At 40.9% G+C, this 9297-nt stretch overlaps 1 pseudogene; it reads left to right on the top strand.

Moving 5' to 3' along the window:
* Positions 1-1398: 1398 nt before the first annotated feature.
* On the top strand, positions 1399-3280 carry LOC121029140 (E3 ubiquitin-protein ligase TRAF7-like; annotated as a pseudogene).
* Positions 3281-9297: the final 6017 nt, after the last annotated feature.

Raw genomic sequence — 9297 nt, 5'->3', positions numbered from 1 at the left:
ACTCACACAGGGAGACACACACACGAATACATGTGCAGACATGTGTGCCTATCCCAAAGTATTTTGAAATAAGATGCAGACATCGTAAGATACGTTGTTCAATTCTCACTTGAGATTTCCAGTTGCAAGTTTCACTCAGTATTTCTATTGATCGTTACCAGCTTGGGATCCTAGCTTGTAATGAGAGACTAGTCTTAAATCATTGGTTAACCATGAGACATTAAGAACTTCCTTAGCCTGTAGCCTGCCTAAGCTTCATTTTCCTCATGTGCAAAATGATAATAATACCTACCTAACGTGGGTAATATGTGAATAAATTGAACAAAGTCATTCAGTGTTTTTTATTATGGTTAGACTGTATTGGCTAACATCTTTTGAAAGGTGCTTAACTGATAACTCCATTTCATTGTCTCTGTGTACACTGTATTGCTTTTAAATGACAAGTCCCTCCAGGGCAAATGTCTGTGTTTCATGCTCTAAAACTCTTTTGAGTCCTACAAAAATGAGGCAATTTTGGAAACTTCCTTTAAGGGTAAGTGCTTATTAGATAGAGCATCTGCTAGTGGGAATTTTGTGCTAGTGCCTCTCTCTCTCTCTCTCTCTCTTTCTCTTTCTCTCTCTCTCTCTCTCCACACCCCCGAACTCTGCTACAGATGCACATCTCACCCATGCCTCCTGCTCTGCCTATTAACAATATTTTTTTAAAAATGTATTTTGGCCCAGCTAGCTTGTCAAACTCATTCCGTGTCATCTTTCACTGCTACACTATATAAAGAGAAGTCTCATGCACTCTTTTCCACTACCCAATTACTCTGTAATGCACTGCAAGCCGACTTCCTTCTCCACTATGCTACTGAAATGCTCTCCCAAAGGTCATGGATTCCTCCCTATTATAGATCCAACTGCGTTTCCTCCGTGCTCATCTTCTTCATTCTTTTTGCAGCCCTTGACCCTGCTGACTATTCACTCTCCCTTGCTGTGCGTCTCAGTAGTCTGACAGTGAGCAATGGAGAAATTCAGACCTCAAAGATCTTTCAACACCGTCATTTAAACTGAGTGTAGTGTCTGTAAAATTCAAGTCATTGATGAAAGTGCCTGTGCTCTTACAATGTGCAACATTTATCATGACATTATATACAAGAGAATATATGTAACTTGCTGATACCAAATTTAATTTGTTGATTCTCTTAGTAGATGTGGCTAATAAACATTTTGAAAATGCTGTATTATAAAATGCACACAGATCCCTTTCTAGGGAGGAAGCCAAGGGGGCCTGATAAAGCTGGACAGTGGCATTGTCCCTCCCTGGTGGCCACCGGTGTGAGACATTACGTGAGTGAGATACTGCTCATGAGCATGAGGTCAGGCAAAAGTCCCTGCTTCTCTGTGGAGCCTACCAACCCTTCCACCTCAGACCTCACTGGATGACCAGAATGGAGAAGATTTTGGGACCCACCTTTTCAGCTGTCACTACCATTGCAAAAGCCAATGAGACCTGCGTGCACAAACAGCACCACACGGTGCCCTCTTCCTCCAGCACCCACACCTGCTCCCCTCGGGATAAGGAAGACAGCGTGCCCCATCACCACCCCACAGTCTGAATCCAAATCGTGCGCTGCCATCTCTTCCAGCTGCCCGCGCTCTGAGTCCAGCCTGTCCCTGTGCTCCACCTTCTTGCTCCCAGAGTATAAGGAGGAGCTGGAGCCGCTAGTGTTTGCTGAGCAGCCCTCAGTGAAGCTCTGTAGCCAGCTCTGCAGCGGTGTGTTCAGGGACCCTGTGATCAGCACATAGAGGCACATGTTTTATCAAAGATTCATCTTAAGTCAGAGAAGTGTCCTGTGGACAACACCAAGCTGATGGCGGTAGTGAACAAAACTGCACTGGAGCATAGATCCAGGAGCTCTTCATTCTCTGCAGACATAGCTCTCCAGGGGTGACTGGCAGGAAGCCCACCCTCTTTGAGGTAGACCTCCTGTGGGGGCCTCTTTGCCACCAAGCTCAGTGCCTGGAAGGATCACAAGGGCTACTGTGACTGCAGGTCTGTGTGTTGCTCCAATGGCCCTAGCTGCCAGCCTCTCGTCCAGATGAACCTGGAGGACCCCTCAAGGAATACAGGTATGTCAAGTAGCCCCACTCTAAGTACAGGTGCATGTTCGTGAGAAATCAGGACATGTATGAGATGGACTTGAAGGAGTTCCTGCAGCAAAAGGCTGATGGCTTCCACAAGATACATGTGGTGCTGACCCAAAAGGGCCAGGAGATCATTTTCTGCACTCCATGCTGGACAAGCTTTCACAGAAGATTGACCAGCTAGAGAAGAGCGTAAACTCAAGTTTGATGTCCTGGATTAAGACCAGACTCGGAGAGGACCTTATGGGGTTCTGGAGGAATATGTCCGTGACAAGCTATCCTACATCAATATCTGGCTAAACGTGGGCATCCTAGGATACTATGACCCTCAATAGATCTTCAAGTGCAAAAGAACCTGCGTGGGCCAACAAGGCCCTGTCTGGTGTCTCTACATCTGCTCCACGGGTGACCTGTGGGACACCTGTGCCACCTACAAGTGCCAGAAGATGCTGGAGGGCCATGACAGCATTGTGCTGATGCTCTGCCTCCAGAGGCACAGGCTTTATGGTAGCTCAGCAGACTGTACATCATGTGGGACATCCAGAACCTGCAGATGGTGAACATGATCCAAGCCCAGACAATTGGTATACACACTGGTATCCTCATACAACATCCTCTTCAGCTCCCTGAAGGACATCTAGGTGTGGGACATCATGGGCACTGAACTGAAGTTAAAGTAGATGCTCATAGGCCTCAACTCCTGGGAGCAGGCCCTGGTCACCATCCAGAGCTACATGCACAGTGGCTTCTAACCAGATAATCAAGATCTGGGACATCTGGACCCTCAACTGCACCCACATCCTGTAGATGTCGGTAGCAGCACCTACTGTATTGGCACAATGAATGGCCACATTGTCAGTGGCATCTAAGAGAACCTCATCCACGTATGAGACATCAAGTCTAGGTAGCAGGTGCCGATCCTAACAAGCCTCAGTGGCACCACGTGTGCCCTGAAAGTCATCTTGATGCCAGACCAGACCAAAGTCTCCAGCACATCCTATGACAGGTCTCTCGGGGTCTGAGATGAATGACATGATCTGCATGCAGACCCTGCTGCATCATCAATGCAGTGTGACAGAGCTGGCCATGTGCCAAGGACCAGCTCTTCTCAGGGGTTGTGGACAGCACTGTGGAAGTTTGAACGTGCTAAAAGAAAATCCAGGCTGGGTCTTGGCTTCTTCTTGGCCTGCATTAGGCCTGTCCACACCAGGCTGGCCATATGAGTGGTCTCAGGGTCTCTTCCTGCCTTGTGGTGAGCAGGCTCAGCCTGCCAGGCAGTTTCCTGCCTGCCCTATGCCCTTCAAGCCTTTCTCTGTTTGATTCTGTCCTTGTTCCTCCTCCTGAGGTGCCAGATACAATACTGGACGAGCCCACCCTTCTGTCCCCACCCCAACTAGACTTGTGGGCCTTTTTATTCACCTTTTATACTATCTTTAGACTATATATATACACACACATATATATATATATATGATTACTTTCTGATTGAAATAAAAGCTGCATAGACTGTGAAAAAATAAATAGAATGCATATAGATCAACACTTTTAAAATTAAAAAAAAAAATACTTGCTTTTATAGTGTCCAGCTTATAATTATTTTTCCCAAGGAGGGACTAGTTCAGTTTATTATCCATTACCATATTTATTACCAAGTATTTGGAGTAGGGCAAGAAGGAGAGAGAAAAGAGCTCTGTGCTAAGAGTCTTGGGAGAAAGGCTGGGCTGCTTTGTCTCTAGAAGAGGAAGAGACCATTCAAGTCCTCCCACATCAGGATTCATCAAAAAAGTCTCTGAGAAAATAATGAAGGTGGATGAGGATGCAGGGCCTTTGTCCCTCATTAAAACTGTCATCCCATGTCCCTACTATTGCCTGCCTCCATGTTTGCCTCTTTTGTCAGATTCTATCTTTTGTTCCTCCCCTCATTGTGGCCTAGGCAACCATTTTCGTTTAATCCTGTGGTCTTTAGCTGACTGCCAAAATGAGATGATCAGGAGGGTAAATGCAAAAGACAGGAGCCCACCTTAAATGAAACTGTAAGTGATGTTACCCTTGTGTTTCTTTCTGTGTGTTTTATCCCTCCTTCCTAAGATATAGGTAATAACGTAGGGGAAACTTTCAGAGCTATGTGGTGTGAATCTTGTATTAACAAGAAAGACACCCAGAAGTACAGAAGAGGACACTGGGTTTTTGTCAGAGATAATAGAACCAATTCTCCCAAGATCAAGGCTTTAACACTCGTAGCACTGCCTACCTGCCCCTCCTAGGATTCATTTCTTCTAGAAGTGGTTCAGCCACTCTTCATTAGTCACACATTTTGATGGTGATGAAATACCTCAAGAATCCCCTTTGCCTATCTGAACTGCGGGGACAATCCCTAGAATGCTAAGCAGACTGTTGCCTGTCTACCAAAGAAAAGATTCCAGAGATGGAAACTTACCAGATTCCTATGTAGCCACTTTACCCATGATGTCCAAATCAGTAGATGAAATGTGAAGGAAAAGACCAATGCAAACGCTAAACTTTGGATGTGAGCCTTTTCATTAGCTTCTCTTTTTATTCAATGTTGTTGTGATACTGTGATTTATATTAAGAAATAAATATTTGGTCTTTGTCGCCCATTTCCAACACAGAACTCTTAATACCCTTTGGAATCTCCTAAGTGAGGAGAGCCAGAAAGGTGCTTTTTGTTATGTTAATGGAGTGGCTCAGGACCCCCACCTCTGAATGGGGGCTGGTTGCCAGGGGAGCCAACCATGTGATTAGAGGGTTGGAAATTTCAGTCCTACCCCCTTGACCTCCAGGTAGGGAAGATGGGCTAGCGATTGAGTTCAATCACTAATGATTTAATCAATTGTGCCTATGTAATGAAGCCTCCATTTGGTTGTTCAAACCCAAAAACAAGGCTTGGAGAGCTTCCAGGTTGGTGATCACATGGAGATCTGAGGAGAGCGGCATACGTGGAACAGGCGTGGAATTCCGTGCCCTTTCCCCATACTTTGCCCTATGCATCTCTTGCATGTCTGTTCCTGAGTTATATTCTTTCATAATAAATGGGTAATCTAGTAAGTAAAATGCTTCTGTGAGTTCTGTGAGCCATTCTAACAAATTAATTGGACACAAAGAGGGGTTATTGGAACTTTCAATCTATAGCCAGTCGGTCAGAAGCCCAGGTGACAACCTGGACTTGCAGCTGGCCTCTGAAGTGAGGAGGGGCATGGTCTTGTAGGACTGAGCCCTCCACCTGTGGGACTTGATGCTATATGCAGGGAGACAGCGTCAGAATTGAATTGAATTGCAGGGCACTCAGCTGCTGGTTGCTGAGAATTGTTTGTATGAAGGAGACGCCCCCCCACACACGCACACACAGGAATTGGTGACCAGGACCCACTAGTTGTTAATTCGTTGAAGAGTGTCAGTTACTTTCTTAGCATCTGTTTTCCCTGTGAAAGGAATGTAATGAGGAGAATAAGGAGAACATAGGCTTTGGGAATCAGAAAGATCTAGGTTGAAAACCCTGCTTCCCCTTTACTGGTCGCATATTTGGGAAATATACTTACCAACTCTTAGCCTCAATTTCCTCATCTGTAAAGCAAAATAAAAATAGTACTTAACCTCATAGAGGTGCTAGGAAGATGTCATCTATGCATATAAAGTACCTAATTGAGATCTTGGCATTACTAGGAATACAAAAAAATTATATCTATTTTGTTTTACATATGGAATAATTTCTTTTTGATATTAACTGATTCATTTTGGTAACCATTTCTCATTTTTACTGAATTCAGATGAAAGAATACATCTGCAAAAACATACTGCCCTCTCTACCCTACCTTGTACATTTTAAATGCACCACTGAAATTCTGACAGAAAATAAAGGAGAATGCTTACCTCTTTAAGAATATATAATGATTGTTGACAGTCACCAGCTTGAAGAAGCACTTCTGGATTGATTAACAGTGACCCATAATTAAATATAACAGTACTTAGAAAAAGACCTGATGGTCCCAGAAAGAATTGTTTCAGGAATAATGAGTGTTTATAATTTTTATTTGCTTCCTAAGTGGCAGTTATCAACATTAGCTACCCAGATTTTTTAATTAAAAATGGAAAAAAATAATAAGGTACTGCTGCCAAAAGAAACTTTTAAATATTTGTCATAATATAAATTCAGTATCTCTATAATCATGTAAATGACATAGGATATTTTTAAGAACACAAAGTTATCTATACCACATTTTCCTTTAAACAACATGTTTTATTAAGGAGACATGAAGTGGAAATTATTTTTACAACTTAAAATTGTTGCTTTTTCTCTTAAAGAAAAAGTACTTATGTTTCACAATAGAGTTAGAAACATAAATATAGCACAGGATACAGCAAACAGAGAGAAAATATTTTGTTAGCAGCCACCAGCTTTCCAGACCATATGAATATATATATATATATATATATATATATATATATATATATATAAATATTTGTGTGTATTTATACATGTCTGTATCTATTCTAAGTCCTCATGTACTTTTTATTAGATGTGGTTATTTAAAAGTCATTTTTCACCTGCCTCATTTCTCATTTTCAGATATGCTACTCTAAGTAAGACACTACACCAATTTGATGATTCTAATTTTCTTTAATATCACCAAAATAATCTGTAGTTAAAGAAGAAAGCTAAAAACCCATTACCGCCAGATACCCCCAGGAAATAATAATAAAGTATTATTTTTTAAATAGGAAGCCATAACAGTAAACAGAATGAGAAAGGAGAAAACAGTAATAAAATTTTAGAATTTCTGCAGCAGGTAAAGCCATTAGGTCATTTGAACCAGTCCTCCTGCTGAGGAAATGTAGACAAGCTGGGTGAAATCTAAAATCATCTTATTGAAGGGAGTAGAGAACTAACAAAATAATGAAGCATTACCAGAATGAAGATCTATAGATCAGCATCAAGACAAGTGAACCTAGCTTTGGGGGCTACTTCTGCCCGCCAGAACATTTGCAGATCTGTAAGAAAGGCAGAGGCTGAAGTGCTTTTTAAAATCTCTTCACAGGAAGGGAAAAAGTTGGGAGTCCAGGAGATGGCAAAGCCCTAGTAACCCATAGGGCTGCGTCCTAGGAACAAAGGTGAACACAAAGGAACCGTGCCTCAGCCAAAGGTGTAAAGCCCAACTCTGAATTATCTGTGTAGTCTAGAAAATCTCCAACTCAGAAATTTTATTGAATTGACCTCAGATTGCTACTCTCAGTGGATGGAAGAAGCAAGGAAGATCCTACCTAAAAGGAGATACCCAAACTTCAAACTCTTTTTATAAACTTATTTTTTATATGTTTGGTAAACTTTTTATTTTAGAATAGATTGAGAAAAATTGTGAAGATAGTAGAGAGTTCCCATATACCCCACACATAGTTTTCCCTAGTATTAACATTTTTCATTATTGTGGTACATTTGTTGCATTTAATGAACCAATATTGATAGATCATCAACTGAAGCCCATACGTGAAGCAGATTTTCTTAGTTGTTTTTTTTTTTTTTTTTCTTTTAACCAAATGCCCTTTTTCTGTTCCAAGATACCATCCAGGACACCACATTACATTTAGTCATCTTGTCTCCATAGGTTCCTCTTGGCAGTGATAGTTTCTCAGACTTTTTCTTGTTAACAATGACCTTGAGAATTTTGAAGCATACCAGTCAGATATTTTGTAGAATGTCCCTCAATTGAGATTGGCCTAATGTTTTTCCCATGATTATACTGGGCTATGAGGTTTTTTTTGAGAAAGACCACAGAGCTAAAGTGCCATTTTCATCATCCCATATGAAGGAAGTATACTATCAACATGACTCCCTGTTGATGTTGACCTTGATCCAAGTTATGTTCGTCAGGATTCTCTAGTATAAAATTAAACTTTATCCCTCTTTCCATATTGTACTCTTTAGAAGGAAATCACTGTACACGGGTCATACTTAAAGAATAGGAGTTATGCTCCTTGAGGACATAAATTGTCCATATAAATTATTAGGAATTCTTCTGCATGGGACATTTGTCTATTCCCTCCCATTTATTGAGTTTTTCAATAGTTTATCACTATAGACTCATGGATATTTATTTTATACTTTGTGTTATAATCTAAGACTACTTCATTTTATTCCTATAATTTCTCCAGCTTTGGACATTGGGAGCCCTTTTGGCTGATTCCTGTGTCCTTTTCATATCCTGCCATCGTTGTGGAGTTGCTGTTTTATGGGGGGCTTTGTTTGTTTTTTGGGTTTTTTTGTTTAGTTTGGTTTGGTTTAGTTTGAGCACTTCCTTACTTTCTGGCACTACAAGACATTCTGGGTTCATCTTGTATGTGTCCTGCTCCAGTTTGAGAATCAGCCATTTCTCCAAGGAGTCCTGGTTGATTTTACTGAAGAATGGCATTATAAATCAAGATCTGAGTGTTAAGTGTGCTCATTGCTACTGCTGTGTCATTGCTTCTAGACTCTCACAGCTGATGGAGAAAGGAAACATGTATATCCTAACCAGAATATTTATACTTATTTATAAAGTATCAATTTATATTGCATATCCATATATGTTTAACTAAACAGGAGTTTATACTCATGTCTCTAACTGTACTCCTTTACCATATGGATTATTCTTTCCTCTTCTTCCCCTTTATTACCTATAAACTTCCACTCCAGTAGTAAGAAAACTGTCTCCCACTATCTACCATCTATTTATTTAACTGTTCAATTCCAGTATACATGTTATAGTTGTTTTAGAATTGTTAACTCATATGCTTGTTGAAGACAATTTTTTTCAACCAGAGTATACTACTTCTATTCAGTTCCTTTTGTCTCTAGTCTTACAGACTCCACTCATTTCTGAAGTTATTTAGGTCAACTATTTCCCCCACCCCTTTCAGTGAGATTGTTTCATACATTTTTAGTGTAGTTAGGTTCTTTTGTCACAATGTGAACTGTCACGTAGCATAGAGTCTACCTAACAATTTCTTAAATTTACACGCCTTAAGACTCACTCTTGCGCTTTAAAGTTTTATGGGTTTTGAAAAACGTAGTGGTATACAATACCGTATTACACAAAATAGTTTCACTGCCCTAACACCATATGCTTCACCTATTCAAAGCACATATGCACTCTAAAACTCCTTCAACCACTAATC

Source organism: Herpailurus yagouaroundi, unplaced genomic scaffold (genome assembly GCF_014898765.1).
Source record: "Herpailurus yagouaroundi ecotype Mexico unplaced genomic scaffold, PumYag 139, whole genome shotgun sequence".
In the NCBI taxonomy this organism is placed as follows: Eukaryota; Metazoa; Chordata; class Mammalia; order Carnivora; family Felidae; genus Herpailurus; species Herpailurus yagouaroundi.
Note: the sequence above shows the minus strand (reverse complement) of the source record. Positions and strands in the feature narration are given on the sequence as shown.